Source organism: Cynocephalus volans, chromosome 14 (genome assembly GCF_027409185.1).
Source record: "Cynocephalus volans isolate mCynVol1 chromosome 14, mCynVol1.pri, whole genome shotgun sequence".
Lineage (NCBI taxonomy): Eukaryota > Metazoa > Chordata > Mammalia > Dermoptera > Cynocephalidae > Cynocephalus > Cynocephalus volans.
In genome coordinates, this window is record NC_084473.1 from 20,032,648 (window position 1) to 20,059,140 (window position 26,493).

Sequence of the window (26,493 nt, forward strand, 5' to 3'; positions counted from 1 at the left end):
CACTGGGCCCTTGGCACACATACCTGGCTTTCAGGCCACCCTGTATTCAGCATGCCCTGCCTGTCTTGCTGAGGAGGGCATCCCAAAGTCAGGACTGCTGCAGAGATCCTCTCCTCCACACAGCAGCAATGACGTGTAGCAGGATCCTCTGTCTGGTGCTCTGTCTGGAGAGGGCCAGAGAGCCCCACATGGGCCCCACAAAGAGAAATGCTAGTGCTGGTGGTTTGGGCCTCAGCCAGGGGGCTGTTGATGGATAAATACATCGAAGGAGGTATCTCAGCCTGTGTTAAAAAGCCAAAGCAGGACTCTTTTTTAGAGAAGCGGGGCAGAGTGGGAGCATTCTACTCCTCTCCACCCTTGGTAAGTACACACTTTACTAAAGGTCAGGATCGGGGCCCACCACGGGCACCACGAGAGAGCAACTTCCATAGGCTTCTTTGTGCAGCTCTGGGGTCTAGAGGGACCGATTCCAGCCAGGAGTGACAAGATCTCTTTCCTGGGCATGAGGCTGGGGTGGGGGCTCTTCTGAGCCTCTTAAGAGAGGAGAGTGGAGAATGGAGAGTAGTTGCTTACTGGGTACAGAGTTTCTGTTTGGGGTGATGAATAATTTTGAAAATAGATACTGGTGATGGCTGCACAACACTGTGAATGCAGTTAGTGCCTTGAATCGTACATTTAAAAATGGTTAAAATGGCAAATTTTATGTTACATATACATATATATATATTACCACAATAAAAACGAAAGAAAAGAGGGCTGGCTGGTTAGCTTCGAAGATTAGAGGGTAGTGTTATAACACCAAAGTCAAGGATTCAGATTTCCAAACCAGCCAGCCGTCTTAAGAAAAAAAAAAAAACACAACAGCCAAAAACAAAGATAGTCCTGGACTGCCAAGGAGAGCTGGGGCCAGGTATTGGCTCTCAGTCGCCAGGAGGAATCTGGCCCAGCCCTGCAGAGATGGTCTGCACTGGACAGACAGAGCAGGCGGGCGCTGGGGGTTCCAGCGTAGGGTCTGGGCGAGCAGCACTGAGCCTCGGCACTGCCTTCTCTGCAAACTCTCTGCTAGTTTTCCAGTACTCTCAGTACAGCAGGCTCTCTGCTCTCCAAAGGAGGGCTTTGTGTCCTCTGTGGGTCAGCCTTGGGAGCCTGGGGGATGCTGAGGGTTCAGGTGGGCCTGGCAGGCAAGGTCGTTGGTCTGGCTGCACCCCTCACCAGCCACAAGTCAGAGAGAGGGTGGGGTCTTGCCCTGTGCTAGCCCACCTATCCAGGACCCATCTGCAGGGATTGGCACAAGGAAAACCTTGCTAAGGAGTGATGAAGGCTGAGGTGTTTGTGGGGATCTGTCAGAATATGGTCTAAGCCCTGGGCTCAGCCAAGCCCTGAGGGCCAAAAGGAAGGGTACCCTGCCCTCCCAATGAGTGTCTGGCTGAGTCTACACCTTGGCTGACTGCAGAGCCCTGAAATGCCGCCCAGCCCTCAGGGGAGCAGGAAAGAGCCTCTGCACTGGGCTGGTGGTACCACAATGCACCCGCTCACTCTTGCACTGGAGCAGGTCTCTGTCTCCAGGGAGAACAGGAGGTAAGAGAGTCTCTACCCCAAGGGCAGAGCTTCCCTGGTGGTGGCTGTAGGGACCCCTGGACAGAGACCAGCCTGCTGTGGTGGCCAGCATGGCCTGATCAGTCTTCATTGTCCTGCCTCTGTCCCTGAGCCCAGCCTGTATGGGATGCAGAGGGTAGAAGCGGATGCTCCCAGTGGGCTGGGGATCAGGGAAAATAGATAGACAGACAGAACAACACACTGCCAGGACCCTTGGTTGCCCGCATGCTAGGCCCTTCCCATTCCTGGATGTCTTGGTTTCCGTTTCTACAATAGCTATGCCCACAGCTTCTCTCTGCCAACACCAGGGCCCTGGGCATAGGAGGTCAGTGTCCTGAGATGTGCTTTCCCAGCTCTAAGGAGTCATGCAGCCAACATTGGCCATGTGATTCTGAGGGCAAGTTGCAGGCTGAGGTCCCTAGAGCAGGATTCCTGTCCTCAGTCACTTATCAGAGAACAAAGGGTTAGAACAGGGAGGGGAAATTAACATTTAGTGAGCACCTACTACATGCCAGGCACAGCCCCAGACACTTCCTATGTGTGTCTTCTTGAATTTCACTATAAACTGCAATATAACCATGACTGTGCCCATATAATAGATCAAGAGATTAAGGTTAAGCAAATGGCTGCATATATGTGACAGAACCAGGGATCAAACTCCTATGTGTTGGACTCCAGATTCTGTCTTGTTCCTCTGAGTCAGGGCGAGAGAGGGAGCAGGACAAATTTGGCTCTTCTGGCAATGTCCAGGCTGAGGGACATGCTGAACTTCCAGGAGCACCAGGTGACAGGACAGAGGTCATACTTGATGATGTCATTCTGTTTAAGTGGGCAGGGTATGTGTTTGTGAGGTCAAAGTTTTTAGGGACAGAGGGGCAAGGCTTGGTGGGGGAGGAGGAGCCTTAGTACGTGATGTTTGGAACTGGGGAGATAGCAGCCCCTGGGGTACTTGCCAAGCCTCCTCAAGGCCCCCTCCCGCAGCCCTCACACTCTATGAAATGGTTCCCTCGGTCACTGTTGTGTCCTTGGAGAGACCACACACAACCTGGAAGAGGCCTGGATGCGGACACTCGTCTCCGCCTCTCTCCATACCTGGCCACCTTCCAGGCCTTGACTCAGCCACCCCCACACCACCACCCCCTTGGCAGACACTCCCTGTGCAGACACATCCCTCCTGGGATGGTTCCCCTCCTTGTGAACTGCTCTCACCAGCTCCACGGGCCCCCAGAGAGCCTGGGTGGTCTTCACGTCCTGGGTCCCCACCACAGGTGGCATGTGTGAGCTCAGGGCTCAGCAAGGAACAGGGAGCAGGGCCAGGCCAAGCTTCCTTGGGAATCCTGGGCAGAGACAAATGAGCCATGCGTGGGCAGTTCCAGCTGGTGTCCAGGCCCCCAGGACAGCCCTGCTGTGGGTGAGCCTGGTCTGTGAAAGACAGGGCTCGCAGACAGCCCAGGCCCAGGCTGCCCTGCTCTCTGGGTATGACCTCTGCTTGGAGCCTCACTCCCCCAGGCCAGAGAGGAGGGCTAGCTCAGAACGTTCTGTGACTTCAGGCTGTGGGTGCTGGCTGTGATTGTGCAAAAATGACCAGTGTGTTTCCGGTAAAACACTGAGTGATCTAGATAACAATAACCCCCTCATCAACTTTCTTCTTAGAGATCCCAGAAAGCTTGCTCACCCTTGGAAATGGAGCTGTAGCAGGAAACAAGGGATGTTTGCTGGAGGCACCCCTTGAGGTCCCTGGGCCAAGAGCAGCTTGCTGGTGGCCTGAGGATGCAGGCCAAGCAGGTGGGCGCCAGGCTGTCAGCCACCCACAGCCCTGCTCCTAGTGTCCTTTCTTGTTCCAGAGCCCCTTTGTTGACAAGCATTCCTGTGGCAAGTTCTCCCCTCCCATTTTAAGTAATTTTATCCAGTATTCCCCTGCAAGCTAAGGGGATCACGTTTGAAGTCCCTAACCCATAATTCCTTGTCTCTGGCCTCAGGGAAAAGGTGAGCCTGACCCCAATCACCCTCACCTGTTCAATCCAGCAAGTGCTGGGGTGGGGTGGGGGTGGGAGCCCCCGAGGACTGAAAGATTCAGCGTTTGTGCCATTGGGGAGCTCACGGTGGCAAAGTCAGGTGTACAAATAACTCCACAGCAGCATGTGTGACAAGGGGCTGGCTAGGGTGCAAACAAAGGGTTCCATGCTGTGGAGAGAGGTTTGGCAGGCTTCCTGGAGGAAGGGGCATTTGGCTGACCCTTGAATAACTGATGAGACTGCCACCCCAAGGGTTGACTATTTCTGCTGAGTGTTGGGGGAGGAGCAAGGCCGAGTCCCTGGCAGAGGGAGCAGCTGCAGGGGTGGTGCTCCTGGACCACATCGAGCAGGACCAGGGTGTCGGAAGACAGGAAGCTCGTGAGGATGGCCCGAGGCGGCCTGTGTGAGGATGCCCGGCCTGTCGGCCCAGCACGTGCTCGGCAGTGCTTGCTGAGGCTGCAGCCAGAGAGGAGCAGGCGGGCGGTGCAGCGAGCCCCATCTCATGGGCTGGGAGTCGCCAGGGCATTAAACACCCTGTGCACAGTGTCAGCTCTTTCCAGAACGCTCGGCTAGGAGAAGCATGGTGCCCCTGTGCTGGGATGCCTGGCAACTCCATGCAAGCCTCCTGCCGTGGGAGGGAGGCGAGGCTGGGCCGGGCTCACGCAGCTTGTCTCAGGCTCAGGCCTCCTGGCGTCCACACCAGCCTCCTTCCTGACAGAGGACTCCTTCCTGTGTCCCGTTTGAAGGCAAACCGGAGCCCATGTGTACAGCAGGAGGCATAACTAGCCTTCATTACATGGACGTGTGCTCATACTTTTCTCCTGAGGCAATTGCTCAACCTCTGCCCCATCCAGGGCACCCGCTCCTGAACACACAGCTTCGAGGATGCAGGTGCCTTTGCTGTCCCCGATAACCGAGACGAGACTTTGACTTTAATCCACAAGTAGCTTCCGAAGCAGAAGCAGAAACAGAAGCATACTTGAGTCCTGACGACGGGATCCCCTCCAGAGAGCTGTTGGGCCATGCAGGCCTTTATCCTGACACGCCCAGTTGCAGGTGGACCATGACAGCTGAGAGCAGCTGTGGAATCCGAGGGAGGGGAATCCTGACAGGACAAATGGGACTTTCCTCAGGCTGACGGAGTGCTGTGGCCTGGGTGGAGGGAATTTCACTATGATGTTCTGTGGGAGGTGATGGGCTGTACAGAGAAGGTCTACTCTAACTCCCTGGTATGAGTGACAAAACTGAATCCCAGGGAGGGGACACACTTGCCGAATTTCCCCGGGGAGTTAGTGATGACACCGTCTCCCAGCCCAGGGCTTGTCTGCACAGCACAGACCCAGGCTGCCTCTGAGTTGAGGTGGTGGAAAGTGAGAAGGGCTGTGGGTGCCCAGTTGAGGAGAGGGGACCTGATGTGGCAGGGGAGGGGAGGGGCTTGAGGAGACTGGGACCTGGCAAAGAGGAACTCAGGACGCTTCTGAGCTGGACTAATGGTGCCCGGGTGAAGGAGGTGGTGGGAGCAGGAGGAAAGTGGGTGTGTTATAAAAGGACAACAGGGGTCCCTGTGCTGATGGAAACGTTCTGTATCTTCACTTCACCCATGTCAATATTCTGGTTGTGATATTGCTCTAGAGTTTTGCAAGATGTTATCATTGGGGGAAACAGGGTAAGGAGTACTTGGGATCTCTCTGTATTATTTCTTACAACTACACGTGAATCTACAATTACCTCAAAATCAAAAATTTAGTAATTTAATTCCTTTTGTTTAAAAAGGGAAAACTTCTGATCTGGGGTCTGAGGAGAAGAGGAGCCAGCAGGAGGTGGATCGTTGAGCCAAGCAGAGTGGCCTGTGCCCCGCACTCCCACGGCAGCACGTCTGCCCTAAGGAGAGTGGGCCACAGGCTCTTGGCTGGGCACGGTCTGTGAGCACAATGACTTCTGGGCCCCACAGAAGTGGGTGCCCAATGGCAAGGGAGCAGGGCTGAGAGGAGGATGGAGGGAGGAAGGATGAAGAAGTCACCAAATACCCTCATGACTGTGAGTGGGGGCCGTCAGGAAGCATAGTGTCTACTTATGGCCCAGTGCAGAGGAAGCACTGCCACTGTATTCCGAAAGGGCGTTGCCAGCTGTGCTGAAAACAGGTGGGCTCTGGGACATCTCTGAACCACAGCTATTTACATGTCAGCAAGAAGAATTTAGATGGGATGCTAGGTGGGCTTGGATGCAGAAAGTGCTACTAAAGGCCCATGTGGGGTGTTTAATGGAAATTCAGGGCTGTGCTGCCTGCAGCTGGGTCAGGAATATGTGACTTTCCTGGCTATGTCCTCACTTCAACCCCACCGAGCACCACAGTGGAGCAGGCTCCGAAGCAGAAACCTAAGATACAGTCTGTGCGTATGAACCGACATCCCTTCCTATGCCCTGGGCAGGTGGCTGGGGATGCAGAGAGCAGAAGGATGGCTTTCATAGTGATGAGATCAAGTTGGTCATGTGGACTGACAGGGACTGGGAGCTCTGTTAGTTCTGTAGCACAAGGCCTGTGATTTGCAAACAGGTATTTATGAGGGTCCTAGACAGACTCAATTGCTGAGCTCTTTCTGTCTTGCCAACCCAGCTTTTCTCGATCTCCTAGTTTGCCCGAGATGCCCTTTTACATCACCAGACCTCAGTCATGGTCACTCCTCAGCCCTCCACTGTGTCTAACACTCTCTAAACTCTGAGCATCTCTCTGTGCAGACAGACACGAGTCACAGTCCATCCTGGGCACACAGACATGAATCACAGTCCATCCTTTGAGGGGCTGTTGGTCTCATGGGAGGGTCAGAGGGGCAAGCCTTCCAGAGGGCATCTTTGCCTCTGGGTCTGTTAGGGACACAGACATGTTCAAGCTGACCAGGGAATGCCAGCAATGAGGACATCTTCTGAGGGTGCTGAGGGTACCCACCTCTTCCTCCTCAGCTTGTTCTGGTTCTGCAGGAGGAGCCCTTTTGTCCACCAGAGCAGGGAGACTGACGAAGCTGATTGTCCTTTTACCTGGAGCATGCCCAACATTCTGAGCCAGGACTACAAAATCACCATCAGTCCTGCTGGGGCCCGCCTGGGGCTGGATGCCTAGGCAGGTATGGGAGTGCAGATAGGAGATGGAGGCAGAGACCCCTACCCTGTCCCATGTGGCTCCTGGCCAAGCTGATGAAATGTGACCTCAACTCACAAAGCTAGAGACGATTAGATGCTGGGTGGAGGCCCAGCCTGTCCAGGCTACAGGCTGGTAGAAATGCCAATATAGAGAAGTTCTTCTCGAAGGAGGAGATTTGACCCATTTCCCAGAGTTTGGGGACTTAGATGGAACAGGGAAAGCTACTGCCAAGGAGGAAGGGCACTCAGTGTCATATATAAGCCAAGAGAGTCCTATTTAACCATACTGAGCATCTCCTGTGCTGTCTTGCCACTAAGGAGGTGTCATTACCTGCAATTCACAGTTGGTGGAAGCAGAGCTGGAGAGGGTTAGGGTTAGGTACGATCCCCAGGCTAGCCCCTGTGGCCTGGAAAGGAGAGAGCTCCTGGACAGGACACAGAAAGACACTGGGATGGAGGCAGTCAGGCCAGGGGTACGCAGGTGGTGTTGCCTAAAGTTTCACATTTCTCATATAACTGCAAAGGCCGGCTCCTCCAGGGACTCTCCTTTTGCTGCTGGCTTTTGCTTTGCTTCTGGAGGGACTTGAGAGAGCAGCTGGTACAGGGGCCTGAGTGCAGCTCTGGAGTTTCACTCTGGGCTTCATCACATCTTCATTGGTAGCCTTGAGAGGATCATGTAAGCTCTCTGATCCTGTTTCTTCAGGTAGCAAGATCTAATAATACGTCGCCAGTTGCTCCAAGGATTAGCGGTACTGTATGCAAAGTGAGGACATATGCTCATGCACAGTAATGAGGAGCTATTAATATTATGTCAGCTGCTGGCTGTAGCCACCTGCTCCTCAGTGGTCCCAGTTTCAACCACCCAATCACCTCTGAGGAGATTGCTCCAAGCTTTGCTAATGCCCCAGGATGGAGGTTAAGCTCCCAAGGGTTTATCACAGATCTCTACGGTCTGAGAGAGGCCCTGGACATAAGGAAATCGAGTGGCTTCCCTGATCCTGCATCCCACACACTTTACACAGCATCCAAGAGGAGCTGCCGAAGTAGACAGCTGGTCCCGCAGCGTTCCCTCTCTAAGGAGCTATTAGCTGTGTCATGCATCCATTTGTAATGAAATGGAAGCGTTTTGATTTCTCAGGGAAGCCGGATTTTCTCCCAAATCCTTGCTGCTTTCATCCTTGGACATGAAACAGCTCATTCTAATCTCATATGGAGGGACAGCGGTTCTAAGGAGCCCGTGAAATCTGATCACCAGCTTGGCTCCCAGGCGGCAGCTTTGATCACCGGGAAGGAGCGAGTTGTCCTCAGCTTGGTGTTAATAGCCCCCTGCATTATTGAAGGGCCATGTTTTCAGGGCAGATGCATTCAGGGAGACGACGGCATTGCAGGCTACTGGTCAGCTGCTCCCCTCACTTCTTTGCGATGGAGCTTTGTAACCCAGCAGAGGCACTAAAAATAGGCACCTGACAGGGCTGTCTGTGCAGCTCCTCGTGCCCTCATTGGAAGGCAGTTGACACGGAGCAAGCAAATAAGGTGAAACCACCACTTTCCAATTCCCTCAACTGCTGCTGCTCTGATCCAAGTGTCTGAGGAATGAACAGCTGCCCGGGGAGCAGGCTCCGGAAATGCACACGCAGTGGTAGAGCGCACGCCCGGAGCCGCAGCTGCCCGCGGGCTGGGCTGTGGCCTGACTGACGCCCGCTTAACCCTCCTAGTAGGACTCCCATACCCAGTCTTTGGGGCCATGAGGGGCAAGGTGAGGGCTGCGACTTAATCAGCCCTGAGAATTTGCTGGAAAAGCTAAGGGGAGCGGGAAGGCTCCCTGTGCCCATCCTTGCTTACTGTTTGAACTGGATAACCTAATCGAACCCTTTTCATTCATTCAGAAATGGTTATTTGAATATCTACAAGGTGCCAGGCACTGAGGGAGGTACCGAAGACCAACTACGAGCAAGCGCGGACGGGAGTCCCAGCCTTCAAGGTGGCCCTCCATGGTCCTGGCCTCCTTGTGTTCATGTTCTTATGGAACCCCCTCCTACACTGAACAGGACTGAGCTGTGTAACCATTACCATATCGTGGAATGGTGAAGGGGCATGTCTGAAGTGAGGTCGTGGAGACATTGTGGCTTCTGCCTTGCTCTCTGGGGGAAGCCACCTGTCATGCTGTGAGGACACTCAATAGCCCCATGGAGTGACCCTGGCTGACATCTTCACTGTAACTCACGGGAGATCCTGACCCAGAGTCACTCAGCTAAACTGCCCTCGAATTCCTGACCAATAAAAACTGTGAGATAATACACATTGGTTGTTTTAAGTTTGGGGGTAATTTGTTACACAGCAATACATAGCTAATACACTAGACTCCAGTGAATATCATGGTCTGTGAAGAATTAGATATTGATCAAATCATCGCACTGACAGCTATCAAATTGGAACTATGAAAATTGCTATAAAGATGCCTGTTAGGGGGAACTGACGGATTCAGAGTGGTCAGGGAAGGCTTCTCAGAGGGAGTGATGGCTGGTCCGAGGCTGAAGGGTAAATCCTACTAAAGTAGGTGAAGCAGGTTGGGAAGGGCCTTCAAGTAGAGGAGCCATCGAGCCAGGGGTTGGACGGGAGCCAGAGGCACGGTGACTAGCACGGGGCCCAAGTGCAGTGACGGAGAGGCACATAGGAGGGACTAGGAAGGCAGAAGGGACTTTAGATCCCTTGAGGACTTGCTTCACCCTCCATACATTGGGAGCCACCAAAGGGCTCTAAATAAATAGGTGGCATGCTCAGATCTGGATTTTCCAAGTTGCCATTAGTTCCAGTGGAGCATGGTTCGGAGATGTGAGTGTAGATGGGGCAGTGGCTGGAGCCGAAGAGAGGGTTGGGGTGTCTAGAACCAGCTGGGGTTAATGGAGACGGAGTGAGGTAGACAGATGGAGAGACATCTATTAGGAGGTGAGATTTTTTTCGTTTGTTTTAAATCAACAATGATTATTTCTTTTGATTCTAGACTGAGCTGGGTGGTTGTGCGGTTCTACAAGGTGAGGCACTCATCCAGTTGGCTATGTTTATCTGATGGCTGCGCTGGGCTGGAAGGTACCAGAAGGCCTCACTCGTGTATCTGGAGCTTCAGAGCTTTTCCACATAGTTTCCATGTGGCTGACTTGGAGCACGGTCATCTCAGAGTAGTCAGACCTCTTACACAATGGATGGCTTGAAGAGAGAAAGTGGAACCCGGCATGCTTCTTAAGGGCTAGCCCTGGAACCGAGTGACATTATTTCCACAGCATTCTTCTTGGTCAAAGGAAGTCACTACGACCAGCCCAGATGCAAGATAAAGGGAAACACACCCCATTTTTTGACGTAGTGGAGTGACACACATGGACGAGGAGGGAAGGAATGAATGGTTATCTTTGGAGACTACGTACCACATATTTTTTTGCAAATTTTATCTTATGGCATAAAGCTAGTCTTTTTCCTTTCTTTAAAGTGGTGCCTGATAAACAAATTCTTAATTTAAATACAATTCAGTTTTTACAGTTTCTTGTTTATAAACCTTTCTCTACCTCTAGATATCAGGTGAGATTGATGGTACTTGGTGATGAAATGGCTCTCAGGGGTGGAAAGGAGTGCCTGGGTGACTTTTAGGTCACACCACCATGGATGTCTGGGTTAGAACCAGTGTAAGAGACCCCAGGGACATGCACTTAATGGGGCCGCGGGCTGTGGCGAGCCTGGCAGACTGTCCAGGCAGTGCCCGGCAGTTCTGAGGCGCGGGGTATGCCCACCCCCTGCCTTTGGGCATGTCCCTGTCCTATCAGAACTCATGGTCTTCTATGGACTGAATTGTGTCCCCCCCCATTCATATGTTGAAGCCCTAACCCCTAATGTGATGGTATTGGGAGGTAGGGTCTGTCTTTGGGAGGTGCTTAGGTTTAGATGAGATCATGAGGGTGGGACCCTCATGATGAGACACACTCTTTCTCTTTCTCCCCACCATGTGAGGACACAACTAGACGGGGGCCATCTGCAAGCCAGGAAAAGGGTTCTCACCAGGAACCAAATTGGCTGGCACCCAGATTATGGGACTTCCAGCCTCCAGAACTGCAAGAAATACATTTCTTTGGTTTAAGCCCTCCCACCCCCCTAGTCTTTGGTACTTTGTTGTAGCAGCCCCAAACAGACTAAGACACAGTCTGAGGCAGCCTGGATGCTCCCACAGGAAACAATGAGGGAAAAGCAGGTTGGTTCAGTTGCTTCCAGAGGGCACATCTGTCAGGACAAGGTCTAGAGCAATAGCTCCTATGGGGCCCTGAAACCTTTCCACGGGGTCCACAAGGCAAAAACTATTTTCATAACAATACTAAGACATGCCTTTTTCACTCTCATTCTTTTATATGATAAAGTAGAGTGTCTAGACTTCATGTGGCATGTGACATTGCAGCAGATTGAAGGCAGAAGCACATATGAGGATCCAGTTATCTTCTATTAAACCAGACATTAAAGAAGTTTGCGAAACTGTAAACAATGCTACTCTTCTCTTTCATTATTTTTGCTTTGGAAAATAGTTATTTTTCATAAAAATGTTACTCATATTACATAAAATGGGTTTATTATTGCTGTTTTAAATAAATTAGTAAATGATTTAAAATGTACTCAGTTTCAGTTTCTAATGCGGTAAGTACTGATACATGTAACCTGCTTAAACAAAAGCTCTCAGGGGTCTTCCATAACTTATAAGGCTGTAATAATAGGGTTTAAAGACCAAAGAATTTGGGAACTGTTGATCTGGTACAAGGAGGCCCCTTATTATTATTATTTTTTTTTAAAGATGACCGGTAAGGGGATCTTAACCCTTTTCTTGGTGTTGTCAGCACCACGCTCAGCCAGTGAGCGAACCGGCCATCCCTATATGGGATCCGAACCCGTGGCCTTGGTGTTACCACACTCTCCCGAGTGAGCCACGGGCCGGCCCCAAAGGAGGCCCCTTAACTCCCTGGGGTCCTCTTCATACCTCTCTTTCGTCTGCAGCTGTCATTAACAAGATGTCATGGGGTAGTGCAGCTATGTTAGAAGCAGGTCTCGTGGACACAAATGGCCCAGATAGCCAGGGAGCCGACTGAATGTCCCTTTCCACAGTGTCCATGAAACCATTAGCTTGGGCTATGACACGTAAAGAAACATCACTTTTTTTCCTCGCAGGCTGAAAAATGTCCTCTGTAAGGCATATGTCAGGAGGACCCACTCCCTATACATACAAAGTGGACTCTTTTCTGAACACTGGCTTGTCTTCTCTCATTTGGGGAATTTCTGTTCACCCTTTCTTAGACCTCTTACTCTCACTCATTGATTAGGATATAGAGTTGATCTTTCCAAAAACCCAAGAAAGATAGTTTGATTCTATCTCTCCCTGATTAAAATTCCTTCAGCTGGGATGGCCGGTTAGATCAGTTGGTTAGAATGTGGTCAAGGGTTTGGATCCCTGTACTGGCCAGCTGCAAAAAAAAAAAAAAAAAAGAAAAAAAAAAATTAAACATCCTTCAGCTGCTCCATATCAACTTGAGGTATTAAGTCCCAAATCATCACCAAGTTATGCCAGGTCTTCCATGGTCTGGTCCCCCCAGCATCACCATCTCCCCCCAGCCTCCCTCACTCAGCACTGGAAGATTCCTGAATTTTAGGGACTGTCTTGCGTATGGCACTTTCTATATGTGGCGTCTGTCCTGAACCTCAGTGGTGCCTGAAACTCCTGCTTCCTTCCCTGTTCCCTCTGCTCCTGCAGGATTCAGCTTAGAAGCATCTCTTCTGGGAAGCCCCTACTGACCCTTCCCATCAGGGCCACTACAATGTAAGCTGTCCATGGCGCTCACGGCTGTCATCAGCGCCAGAGCTGAGGTCATGCCTGTACAAGTCATGATGAATTGGTTGTTTACAGGCAGTGTCCATTCCACTTGGTCAGTTTATCCTTCTGATTACTCATTGCCCAGGCCATTCCAATTGTTAAATATTTTCTAAATCTCCCCTTCCAAAGCCTTGAAGGAAAGCACTCAGGAAATATTTGTCGAATGAATAAATGGACAAAGTGCTCCGGGCTCCATAGTCACAAAGAGAGTTGCTTTAAGAATCCCAATCTCAGAGCTGGTGAGTAAAGCCTTTTTTGCTGCAGGCCTTACTTTGTAAACGGCCTGCACTGCCCTGAGGTCTGAGCACCTCAGCTGATTAATAGTTGTCTCTGAACCACAAAATAGCAAGTAATCACAGCTTGAACTCTTCCACTGACGATCTCTTTCCAACCAGCTGGCTCTTCACAAGCCTGCACCATGAGAAGCAGGGATGCCCCTGCACTGCAAGGAAATGTACCCTATGGTGCCTCGTTCTGTCAGCGACACCCTTGTTCCAGAGGGAGCAGTACTGAGGCCTCAGTCTCTGCAATTGTGATTTAATAACTTGCATTACAGGTTAAGCTCCTAACTGAATGAATTGTAATGTGCTCCAATTACTGGAAAAATTATGCATTTGAGTCAATATCCTTCCATGAATTGCTGGGAAGACTTGTATTCCAAATCCAATCCAATCCAATCATTCCCTCCGTGGTGGAACACTCAAGAAAACCCCAGTGGCCCTGGATTGAGACACTCTTTCTCATTATCCATTAAGCCTACTCTCTAGGGTCACCCTGACTCAGGGGAGAGTATAAAATAATCATTTGGGTGTGGACAGGCCATCTGTAGTACAAACTGGAGTGGCCTGCAGAGAGCAAGTCCAGACTCCTTTCCTTGGCAGTTAAGATCTTTTATGTCCTCCCCTCCAGCCTTGCCAAGTCCACTCACAATACAGGCTGAGGTCAAGCCTACCTCCTCCAGGATGCCTGATAGCTAAGTGCACCTATATGAATGAACACTTTCTCAGTGTGTCCAGAAGCCTACCAAAGACTTGGCTGCCAGTTAAAGAAATAAAATAACAAGTTAAACTGATGAGGTTGAGGTCAAAAATACCTAAACTGGCACCAGATGCTATCTGCTTGATTGGCTATGGCTGGTGGATGGCAGGTGTATCTTAGCCTCATTTTTTTCATTCATTTGACAAATGTTTATTCAGTGCCTGCTAATGTGCTAAGGCCCTGCATGGGTGCAAGCCCTAGCACATAACACACAGACGCATGTGTGCACGTACACATGCACACACACATGCACACCATTTTTCCTTGGAAACACCAGGAAATGCAACTTCACAGAACTTATCACAGCAGTAAAAATTCTCCAAAGAGGAAGAAGAGGGAAGTCTAATTCTGCCCAGCCCTCCATGGGCAGCTAAGATAAACCTGGAATACGTTGTTTCCCAGAGGTCTAAATTCTGGGCCCAGGAGTGAAAGGGGAGAGGGTGTCAGGCCTCTGGAGATAGCTCAAGGGACAAGCTGTGGACTTCTGCTCACCCCAGCTTTGGTCAGGCTGCCAGGCTATCAGGCTGTGGGATAGCAGGTGTGTCCTGTTGGCACATCCTGGGAGCTGCAGGCCACAGCCCCATCGCAAGAAGAACTTTGCGCTCATCTGGCTCTTCCTGCAGCTGTTTAGGGAAAAAAAAAAAAAAAAAAAAGCCAAAGAAAGCAGAGTCTCAGATGATTGATGGGGCTGTGTGTGTCTTTCTCTTGCTCCTGTGGATTTTTCAGTCGGAAAGAAGAGGCTTATCTCTCATTTTTAATTGATTTTAATGCGGCTCAGCTAGTCTAGATCAGATCTCAACTCCTCTGTGGCCTTCGATGAATGGTTGAGGAACTGTCTGAATGTTAATGAGAGGTGCTGGGAGGAGTGGGGAGGAGGCAGCGAAGCCATTGTCTGCCTGGGAGACTTCCTCAGGGCACCTTCTGGGGCTGACCTGCCACAAAGGACCCATCCACGGGTTTCAAGGGAGGTGTGCATGTGGGAGTGGGGGTAGTTTCACTTCTAGCCTGTGGGGCTGCTGCAGACAGACATAAATAAGTAGCTGTAATTACAGCCTGGGGGGGTCCTGGCTCAATCCATCGCAAGGTCTGGGCTTCAGCTAGCTGACCTCTCAAAACCTTCACTCACCCCTCCTCCTGCCCACCCGCTTTTCACATGTGCTTCAACCTCCTCTGAAAAGCTTTCTGGTGCCTTTGCAGTTCTCTCCGCGGCTCTGGCAGCCCCTCCTGACAGTGAGGGTTCTCCTCTCACCTGCTGTCTCCTCTCACCTCTGCTCACCACCCCCGCAGCCCCCAAACTTGCTGGCTCTGCCACTGTGTGAACTTGGACCAGTGGCCAAACTCTTCTGGTCCTCAGCTCTCCTTCCAAATGCAGATCATAGCATCAACCACAGGGCATTATTTTGAAGAGTCAGACAAGATAAAGCAGGTAAAGCACCCAGTGCTGTGCTCAGGGCAGTAAATACTCAGATGTTCTCTTTCTGCCCAACCCCTCCCTCCCTCAGGACGACTGGATCAAGAGATGCCAGCACAACAAATGGAAATGAGAGGAGGCTGAAATGGGATCCCTTGGGGATGGGCTCAGGCTCCTGCTCTAACCCCTTGGTAAGACCGTTAACTTATGAATGTTCTATTCCATTTTCTTGCCTGGAAAGAGGTAAGAGGTACCTTGGAGGAGTGGTTTTCTAGCTTAGCTCCTGGAGAAGAGACACACAGAGCAGTTTTTTTAAAAACCAGAGCCAGGGCTTATGTTGCAGAATCTGATCCAATTGGTCTAGGATGGGCCAGACATAGATAGAGCTTTGGAATGTTGTGGAAATCAGTGAGTTTAAGATGGGGTGGGGAGGAAGGTTTGACACCAGCAGGGGCCTTTTAAGAGTCCAGCTACCTATTCTACCTCTGATGGTTCTTCTTAGGCCTGTGGTCACTACAGTCATCCCAGTTCAAATCCAATTCTCCTAAACTTGACCGAGCATCTAGTGGTCCAGGTGAGAGGTGGGTGGGTTAAAGAGGGGGCATTTATCTCTTCATATTTCTTAGCCCCTATCTTAGTCAGCTTTCTGCTGCTATAACAGAATACCATAGACTGAGTAATTTATAAAGAAAAGAAACTTATTTGGCTCACAGTTCTGGAGGCGGGGAAATCCAAGGGCATGGTGCTGGCATCTGTTTGGCATCTAGTGAAGTTATTTTTGCTGCATCATCCTATGGTAGATGGCCAAAGGGCAAGCAAGCGTGGGAGACAGAGGAAGAGGGCCAAATTTTTCCTTTTATCAGGAACCCACTCCTACAATAACTAACCCACTCCCTTGATAACAGCACTAATCCATCAACTCTTAAAGGTCCCACTTCCCAACACTGTTGAATTGGGGATTAAGTTTTTAACACATGACCTTTGGGGGACACATACAAACCACAGCAGTGCCCCTCTCCTTTCTATCTCACAATGAGAGGAGCTGGTACAGTCCCGTATAAAATACATGCTCATCATTTTCTCATATAAACTCAAACATTCAAGCACTGGTTTCCCAGTATATACAAACTCCAAAATGCCTTTCCCCACAGATACCACAATCCTGTAATCCTCACATACATATATACAAATGTCATCAAAACTAGATTCACTGAAACACGCATATTTACAAACATATTGTCAAGAATTGTGAAAAATGGTCTGAGATTTTACCCTACATGCAAGCTAGCAAGTTAGCCTGCCTCGGTTTCGAGGATGCTGGTAGATGACACGAGACTCCTGGCACAGGGATGTAGGCCCATTTAGTAGTCACAGCAATAACAGTAGCCACATATCAGCATTTTGGTGTCTGTCAGGTCCCTGGGCCGTCATTCTTACAGGGTGATATCAAGAGGATGGGATGACTTCTGGGTTACTTTCAAGGGGACCAACACTGAGCTTAGAATGTCTGAGTCTTATAAATATAAGTCCGCCCTTATAACATGCCTGCCCTTTGCTCCAGAGGGAGACATCAATTCTAAGTACAAGGCTGTTCATTATACAACATCCTTGAAAAGATAGTCCAGAACAAAGGGCAGTCAGCACCTCACTTTGCAAGATGTGCAGAAACACAAGATGTCCACGGAGAATTATCTGCTAGCGGCTAGGTCCCTAACAGGCTGACGCACGCACTCCCAGCACACGTTCGTGCAGGTATGAACACACCTCAGCATGCACAGAAATACACATACTGACAGATGTGGCACCACCCTCCAGACATACACGAAGCATAGGACTTGCTTGAACAGAGATTGGGACAGGCCTTCTCTTCTCTGTATAAACCAGAGAAGGCCTAGCTTGAGTCTCGAGTCTCCACTTCGATCCATTCTCCATCTGATCCCTCCCCCCACCCCCCACATAAACCCCACTGCCTTTGGGACCAAGCCCCAACTTTCTGGCCTAGCCCTGCCCCCCAGCAGCCTTCCTTCCCGCTTCTCCCAGCCCAGCACACCTGCTTTGGGCATGCAGAAGCCTTGCCCGTGCTCTCTAGCGTCCACCCACCCTTTCCTGACCCGCATCCCGTCTCAGCATGAGCTGTATCAGGTACCGACCACGGGCCTGCAGAGCTAACTATTCTCTACGTGCGTTCCCTCCACAGTCTGTGTTCGCACCCATTTTCCCACTGTGGTATATTCATCATTTAACGTTTTCCTGACTTTCTCCCCATTCTAGGCTGGGAGCTGCTGCAAAACAAGGCCATGTTTGACTTGGTTTTGCTTCTAAGGCTTAAGATGTGAGATGGCTGCTGTTGGACCACTTATAGGATTGTAGGCAGGACTGGCTACCTAACTTGTGGGGCCCAGTGCAACATGAAAATGTGGGGTCCTTTGTCCAGCAATGATGAAGAATTACAAGATGGTGACAGCAGAGCATTAATCCTAGCAAGTGGCCCTTCTAAGTGTGAGGCCCTAGGGACTGTGCAGGTCACACACCCATGAAGCCAGCCCTGACCATAGGAGCAGCCACATGGACAGGTGGTAGTGTCAGGCACCTTCACATGCCCTAAGGGCCCTACGAGGGCAAAGTCCAGAGAGAGGAGCAACTGGCCCAACAGAGCCTTTGGGAAGCCTTGGGTTGACATAAGGTGAACTTCCTTCTTTACTTCCCTCCCCCCCTCCCTCCTTCCTTCCTTCCACATGTGGGAGGAGCTTAGCATTGACATTATCTAGTCCTTTTCCTTTTATCCATGTATGTAAATTCTTTGGGCACCTCCTGTGAGTTCTGACCTGAATGCAGTGCAAAGGGCTCCCTGCTCCTGAGGCACTTCCATACATACCCACAGGAGAGAAATAGGACTCAGTTCTCCCCTTTCCCCACCCCACCTCTGCACACACACCTGACCACCCACCCAGACCCTTCCCCTCCCCTCAATTCCCCCCTCTTAGGGATTGAAAATATACACGACTAAGTGTCAATGGTAAAAGTCCTGTAGGCAGATGCAAAATAAAGATGCAAAGAGCAGGGAAGGGCATTAAGTCTAAAGTTTTTCGATCATGCCCATTCCCACTACACAGAGGAAACCAGTTTAACTAGTTCTGTTTATGGTTCTGGTGTTTAGCCTACAGTATTAAATATGCTTAGACCTTTATTTCATGGATTGTTACCTTTGGACAGCCTCTGTGGACTTCCTGCTATGAAAAGTGATGAATTCAGAGTAATTCTTCCCACTTTGCTTTCTGCTCTTCTCCTAGTTTTATGTTTTAGTTCCTCTGTTAGTTGTCCTTATACCATCAGGTAATGTGTTTGGCGCTGTCAGCTCTGCACAGCGTCTCCTGGCTGCCTGCTCTGCAGGGAGAAAACCGTTTCTGCCCCCGCTTCTCCTTGGTCTGAGTTTATGTCCTGACGTATTTTATAGGATCAGGTTCTTTAGCTTTATCAAGTACCTGCTCGAGTTCTTTTACTTGATCAGCTTCTTTTACATTATCAAGGTTACAGCATTTATAGGCTGTAACTTCTGGGCTTTGTCTGTAGGTTGACTTCAACACAGCTTTTAGAATCCTATGATTAGGTAAACATTATCCAAGTTGGCCCCTTAGAGAAGAAGTTATATTCCCGAGTCACTAAACCTAGGTTGCCCGAAGAAGAGACAATAACCTTGGGGTCAGCAGGGTCCTTGCACCGCACACGCTGACCCAACCCACCGTTTCTCAAACCCACCGTTGCTGCATGTAGTTTGCCTCGTGCATGTTTGGGCCACAGCTCTTCATCCAGTTTCTTCTTTCTTTCCTGCTGCCTCTTATTCTGCCTTTTTCTCATTCAAAGAAGAAACACACTCTTCCATCCCCTTAAAGCCACCTGGGTTTTTCCTTAATTGGCTTTCTGAGTTCCTGTGCAGCCCTCTGGCTAGGGCTTCCTCTCAGGGCAGCACGCTGGGCTAGTTCCATGGTTTCTTCTACCTCCTGTCTCCTCTTTTTAGATTCCTTTTCCATTTTTCATGTAGTATGCCCTCAGACAGCCTTTGTCTGAAAAGCTATGCAATTGATAGTTTGTCTAGTTGTAGAATTGAAGGTTCAAAATCATCTTCCCTCTGAAGCCACCAATCTCCAGCACCTGGGCCACGGAGGCAAATCCGATGCTCATCTGTTTCCCATTCCTGTTGGTGACCTGTTTTCCACTCTCTGGAAGCTAAGATCTTATCATTGGCTGGCTGAAATTTCATAAGGCTCCTTCAGGATATCCTGCCTTTCAGCTGAAGACCTGTGTCTTCCAACAGCATTCATTTTCTCCATTTTCTTGGTTTTGTCTTTCTGGAACTCTAAAGGATGAGGGCTGGGCCCCCTGGCCTAACCCTACATGGAGAGTCTCTGTTGCTGATCTCTCTTGGGCTGCTTTTAGGGTGTGATTTCCTTGCTCTGGTTTATCCATCAGTTCAGTGTAACCTTCTTCCCGTTTTGGAGAAGGTCAGTGCAACCTTTGACCCTATGAGCTCTTGGTCCCGTTGACAGGGATTGCCATGACTGTACATTGCTCCAGGCATCTCGGAAAGTGGGGAGGCCAGGCTATGACCACCATCAGGAAGGGAAAGCTCCCCTCTGAAAGGAGTTGGGTCCTGCCGAGAGGGGCTAGAAAGGGACAGAGAAAGGCGGGGAGAGTGCCGTACAGGTTTTCAGAGGCTGGAGGTGAACACCGGCTTTGTGCGAGGGATGCAGAGCTTCTGAGAGGTCAGCCTGCCTCCCCAGGGCTCCCACTGCTTCAGGAATTCAGGAAAGAAAAAGATGTCCCCAAGAAAGGGGCAGGGATGGGCAGGGGTCAGGGTAACAGACCAGAGGCAGCTGCCTGCATGGGCCAGCAAAGCCTTGAGGGAGCAAGTGGGGCCCTGGCCTCAGTGGGACTCAGGCCAACCTGGCCCTGTCCAGCCACTTCTTTGGGGTCAGTGGGGCGTCATCCATCAACCGCAGTTCTAGGGTGAGGGTAGCCACTACCTTGGAAAGGGCCCCATAGGCTCCTCTGCCCGCCCCCCACCCCCAGTTTCTCTCTTCAGAAACAGTGAGTGAGGGGATGTGTCAGACCCTGGGCTGGCACTAAGGGGCGGGGGTGAAGAACCCTGAATCTTATCTTCGAGGAGGAGGCAAACCCACAGGGACAGAGAAGACACAGGGGCAGGGTCCAGCAGTGTACAAGACTTTGACTTCCACCATGGGAAGTGGATTCTCCTGTAATGGCAGATACATTGGAGCCAGGCGGTCACAGGGCATATGCCACCTGTGCCCCTAGAGACAGGCCCTCAGGCTTTGGGGAAGAGGAGGGGCCACTCTGCGGGGAGCCCACTGGCCATTTTAGAAACTGGCACACCCAGGCCCACAAAGGTGGAGGAATCTGGTGGGCTCGTACCATGAGTGGCAGGTCCAAAGGCAGTCTGGGGCTCATGCAGCATGAGGCTGAGTTGAGAAGTGCAGGGTCAGCAGAAATGCTCCAGACCGCAGTGTCAGCCACATCGGCTTCAGCACAAGCTGGGCTGGACACAGAGCAGGGCTGGTTCCTGGCTGCAGCTCTCCTCCCGAGGAGCCACATGGGGACTGAAATGCAGGGATCATCAGTCCCAGTCTCAGGGGGCCCCTGGAGCTCCAGCCTCTTCGTCCATGTAGAAAAGGGGAAGCGCCACCGTCCTGCCTGCACACCTCACCCCATGGCACCTGGAAAAGCCCTGATTCCCTTTAGGTCCAGCTCAAAAGCCTTCTCCCTTGAGACCCACCTAAGCTTCCAGGGAGGCCAGAGCTGTAAACCTCAGACTACCCACCAGCAGCTCCCATGAGCCTGAGCTGTCTCTGTTGTCACTGCGTCTCTGCCCATAGAAGAGCTCAGCAAGGGCCTGTGGGGTGAATGAATGAATGCCATTGTCCCTGAGTCCCTGTGCTTCCAGGCCCTGCCCAGGCCCTGTGCTGTTCCTCCTTACCAGCCTGCTGCCTTTCTCACCTGCCCTGGGCCTCCCTCACACCTGAGCTGCGGGCCACTCGCTATTTTTAAACTGTGAATAAGCTCCTGAAAGGTAACAAGGCATTTTGGAGGTTGTTCTAGGGAAAGAGAAATGTCAGTCTCTGAATCCTGGACAGCGGGGATGCTGGGTGACCTACTTCTAAATCTGCTCACACCCGGGGCAGCCGCCCAGGACACTGCCTGCTCTCACCTGGCAGCTGGGCACAGACAGTCAGGGCTAAGGGACATTGGCACAGCCAGGCTGGCTCCTGGGGACAGTTTTATAAACATTGAGCACAGACTAGAACAGAGAAGGTGGTTTCAGGACCCATAGAAGGTAAATAAGTGTCCCAGGGCTTAGGGCCAGGATGTGGCCAGGCCCACTCTCCCATTCATGGGTGGGCAGCTGGCAGGCCCTGGGGCAGCACCCAGCTTGGAGAAGAGCCTTCCACAGCTTGCTCCAGCACTGAGTCTGCTGTGGAAGCCCCCTCGCCTACACCCCAGCCAAGAGCCCCATGGGAAGGGGCTGGTCAGATGAAGCTGCAGTGGTCCTCCCAGATGACAGGGACAGGGTCAATGAGGAGGTGAGGAGGTGGTTGCTCTGTGCACTGCTGAAATCCCCCATGCGGCCGTGTCCTGCAGGAAGAATGGGAATAGATGTGTGTTTTGGTGCTTATCAAGTACCTTGATCTCCATTATGTTAGCAGTGAGGCAGTCAAGAAAGAAATGATTTTATACACACACCTGTCCATTTGATGGAGGAGGAAACTGAGGCACAGAGAGGGGAAGAGACTCACCCACGGTCACACAGCAGAACATACTGGAGTCAGAACCAGAGCCGGGGTGCCCTGCTCCCAACCCCTGCTCTTGCCCTTACCCCAACGACCTCATTCTGCAGGTCCCAGAGGGCAGTGCCCATGGAGGGCAGTGTAGGATGCTGTTCTCTCCCCTTGACATTGACACTTCCCTGGGGACTGTGGACCCAGCAGCAATGAAAGGAGGTGCTGTGATGGTAACAGAGGAGGAAGAGAAAGTGAGGCCAGAGCCCAGGGTCTGGGGCAGGGGCCACAGGGTTGGGGATGATGTTGGGGTGACAGAGGCCTCTTCACTCCCCACAAGAATAGGGCATGTTTGGGCTGGGGGCAGAGGGTGGCAGTGAACTCAGAGAGGGCAGCCAGAATGCTCACCCTGCCTAGCACCCCAGATCTCTCCAGGCCTGGACCCACTCTGACTCCTCTGTGCCATCTCTCTAAATATGCCCGCCTGTCATCATGCCTCTGTGCTTTTGCTTCATTGTCTGCCACTCCTCTGGGTCCTGCCAAGTGCCTGCTCCCCTGGGATGCTCCCTGGCCCTCTCCCATGATGCCCTTGCCATCCTGTGGCTCAGAGCTGGCTACACAGGACCCCTCCCTTCCACTGCACTCAGAGCCCCGAGGGCAGGCACTGGGGCTGGTCCTGCAGAACAGGTACCTAATACACATTTGCAGAATAAATGAGTGAACAGACAAAAGAGCAGTAAATAAATGAGCCTCACAACACCGTGCCTGGCCACAGTAGGACTTCAACAGGTATTTATTGGAATAGAGCAAAAGAGGATCTGAAGGCTGGTCCATGATGTCACAATGTCCCTGTTGGCATCACTACACACACACACACACACACACACACACACACACACACACACACACACACACACACACACACACACACACACACACACACACACACACACACACACGCATCCTTCCAGAATACTTGGAACACTCTGAGGAGGTCCTGCTTTGTCATGGCCACATAATCCTACCGTGAGCCCCAAACCCCTCACTCTCAAAATGCACACTTCCAGGGCCCAGGCTGTGATATTGTGATGTAATGGGAAACATATGTTTGGCCTCTGCCTGTGGCTCCTGGCACACATCTCTTAAAACACTTGGAAACTTCCGAGTGATGAGTGTCTTTTGTATGCTAATTAGATGACTGGTGACTGGTCCCTAGACAGCTTCAGGATGGGATTGATTGCCAGAAAGACCGAGGCAGGATGAGAGGGTTGGGACTTTCAGCCCTACCCCCAGCCTCCAGGGAGGGGAGAGGCTGAAAGTAGAGTTGATCACCAATGGCTGAAGATGTAATCAATCATGCCTATGGAACGAATCCTCCATAAAAACCCAAAAGGACTGGATTAAGGGAGCTTTGGGATAGCTGGCCACATGCATGTGCTGGGAGGGTGTCACAGGCAGAGAGGGCATGGAAGCTCTGAGCCCCTTCCCCATGCCCTGTCCTGTGTATCTCTTCCACCTGGCTGTCCATCTATATCCTTCGTAATACCCTTTACAATAAAGGGGTCAACATAAGTAAAGTGTTTCCCTGAGTTCTTTGAGCTACCCTAGAAAATTAATCAAACCCAAGGAGGAGGTTATGGGAACTCTGATTGATAGTCGTTGGTCAGAGGCATAGGTCACAAGCTGGGGCTTGCGATGGGCATCTGAAGTGGGGGGCAATCTCGTGGGATTGAGCTCTTAACCTGTGGGATCAGATGCTATATCCACATAGATAGTGTCCAAACTGAATTGAATTAGAGGGCACCCAGCTGGTGTCTACTACAGAACTGCTTGGCGTATGGAGAAACAATCCCCACACATCTGGTGTTAGAAGTGGCAGGTGAGATCAGGAAAAAAAACTTTGTTTTTTTAATCCTTAAAACCTGCTTGCTCCCATACACATACCCTTATTTCTTTTCCCCCTCTCACGTCCCCCTCCCCGCTGCACACACAGCAGCTTCAGGGAATCTTCAGCATCCCACTGTGATTTCAAAAGATGCTGATCTTTGTCAGCTGCATTAATGAATCACAGCCCAGGAGGCGCCAACTCTCCTAAAAATATCCTAGAACCCTCAGTACAGAGAGAGGCTGCAAAGTTGTGTGCATCCTGCCTGGGATGGAGCCCACCTGCCCTGCCTGGGCTGCCTAGGGCGCTCCTCACACCCACCTCTCCTCCATGTCTCCATCCTTGCTGCTCTGAGTCCCAGAAACCTGAATCAGGGGGTGGCAGAGTCAGATGCCTCTGAGAGAGCCTGCAGTTCATCCACACACTACAGATGGGGAAACTGAGGTCCAGAGAGGGGCCAGGGCTGAGACCTGCTGGTTCCCACTGAGGGACTCTGCAGAGTGTTGCCTCTGTGATCAGCAGTGAGATGGGCTGGGGAGGAAGGAGGCTCCGTAGTCTAGAGTCCCACTGGGCTGGGATGGCCAAGACCTGGAATGAGCCCTGGTCTGATGGGGCCCCGTCCACCATGCAGACTCAATAAGGAGCTCCTGCAGGCAAAGGCAGTTCACCAGGGATGGGTTGGGGTTGGGGAGAGACCATGCAAGTGTCCCCAGGCCATGGTGGAGCTGCTCTCCTATCTCAGGTTTGTTCTTCTCAAGCAGGAAAGGCTAGGAAAGGCCCCTAAGATGGGGAGTGGTAGGTTTGGGCTTAGTTCTGCTTCACATAGTTCCCTGATACTGAGTCCATTCCTTTGATATTCCTGCATGGGGGGCTTCTTAGCACTTGCTAAGAATCCCAAGGGATCTCACTGGCAGCTACAGCCTCGTTTTCTGAAGTATGGTGCAAGGACCAGCAAGACTGACATCACCTGGGAGTTGTCGGAAATGCAGAATCTCGGACCCCGTCCCAGACCTGCTGAATCAGATCCACAAGTGGTCCTGTCCATTACCTTTTGAGAAGTGCTGGCCTTTGGAGCCACTTAGCATTGGGTCTCCCGGCAGTGACACATGTGACTAATTGCATGTGCATAATGTTAATTAGCTGCAAGGGGAGCAGGGAAGATTGGAATAGGAGAGGAGGGATCCCTAGGATGGCAAATCCAGAGCAAAAAGTGACAACTGCTGCTCAGTGCCTCTGGAGGTTCATAGAATGCCTGAATCTGGGGAAAACAGAGGATGTGACTAGCCCCTCCAGTCTCTCTAACAGCTGTGTTCTAGTCCCGGCTTGGGCTCCCATTGTGATGGGGAGCTCACCCCCTCTCAGGCAATCTATGGCAGGGTGACAGCTGGGACTCATACAGAGCCTTCCACCCATGGAGCAGAACCGCCTCGTGGCCCCAGTTGGCCCACTCACCTGCCCTGGACTCCCTTGGGCTGCTGGCAACCAGTCAGTATCTCCTTTTTAACTACCTGTCAATTTGGTTTTTTTCTAGTTCCAGAAATAGTCTTTCTATTTGTCTTTGGAAAGTCATTTCATGGTTCTCTCTTCCCTGAGCATGGAGGTGCTGCCACCTCCAGGTGTCAAAGAGGTCCCTTCAGAGACAGAACTTCCACGCCAGGGTGCAGAGGGTGGCGTTGGCCTCCCTTGATTCCTTCCTTCCGCATCTCAGACAAGTAGGCACCATGTGGGCTCAGTTAAGTCACAGACGCAGAGAGGTGGCTCCTCCACAGGCCTTTTCCAAGTTGCAGAGACACTGTGGTGCAAATGGACATAAGAGATGCTTGGGATGCTGGTCAGCACTTGGCATGTCACCCCTTGATCAGGGAACAAGACTTTTGCCCAATGTGCCCTATTGGAGCCAGTGGATGTGCGTCGCGTGCTTCTGCCTCCCTCCCTGCCCCCTCTAGGGCTCTGGACCACAGTAACTTCCACCCCCGACAACTCCGTCCACATGTTCCATGGGCCTCCAACCCACACTTTCTAGAGCGGAGCTCACCCTCTTCTCCCCCCATCAAGTGGCTGCGTCTCTTCCTCACTGAGCAGCACCACGGTTACCCAGCTATGCAGGCCACACACCTGGCGGTCACCCGCAGCTCTGACCTCCCGCTCCCTTCCCCTCATCTCCTCCGTGCCCCGTGGAGTCCTGCTAATTCTGGGATTCTGGAAGGAATTCTGCTGATTCTACCTCCTTCATAGCTCCATATTCTGTCCTCTCCTCTGCAGCCCCAGTGCTGGAGACCCAGTTCAAGCTCCTGTCACTTCTCACCTGTTGCCCCTAACTGGTCCTATACCTCTTCTCTCTCCTCCTTCAATCTAACATCCACATGAATGGCAGAGGGCTCTTTCAGGAATATAAATATGAGCACAAAACCTGCTCGTCTAAAATCCTTTGATCAAACCCCAGGCCTACGGTGTAAAATCCAGTCCCTCTAGAGGGGCCGACAAGTTCTCAGGAGCCAGTTTGGTGGGTAGAGGGAGCACTGTGGGCTTTGAGGTCAAAGCTACTTAGGTCCAAACCTTAACCTAAACACCTGCTAGCTCGGAGCTTGGAGCCACCTGCGCACCCCTCTGCGGCCTGCTCCAGGCCCTTCACCCTCCACCTTTACTCAACGTGTGTGTACGTCAGACTCTGGCCAAGGTTTAAATGGCTCGTTACTGGAGTGATTGCTTGAAAGCTGTAAGAAACTAGG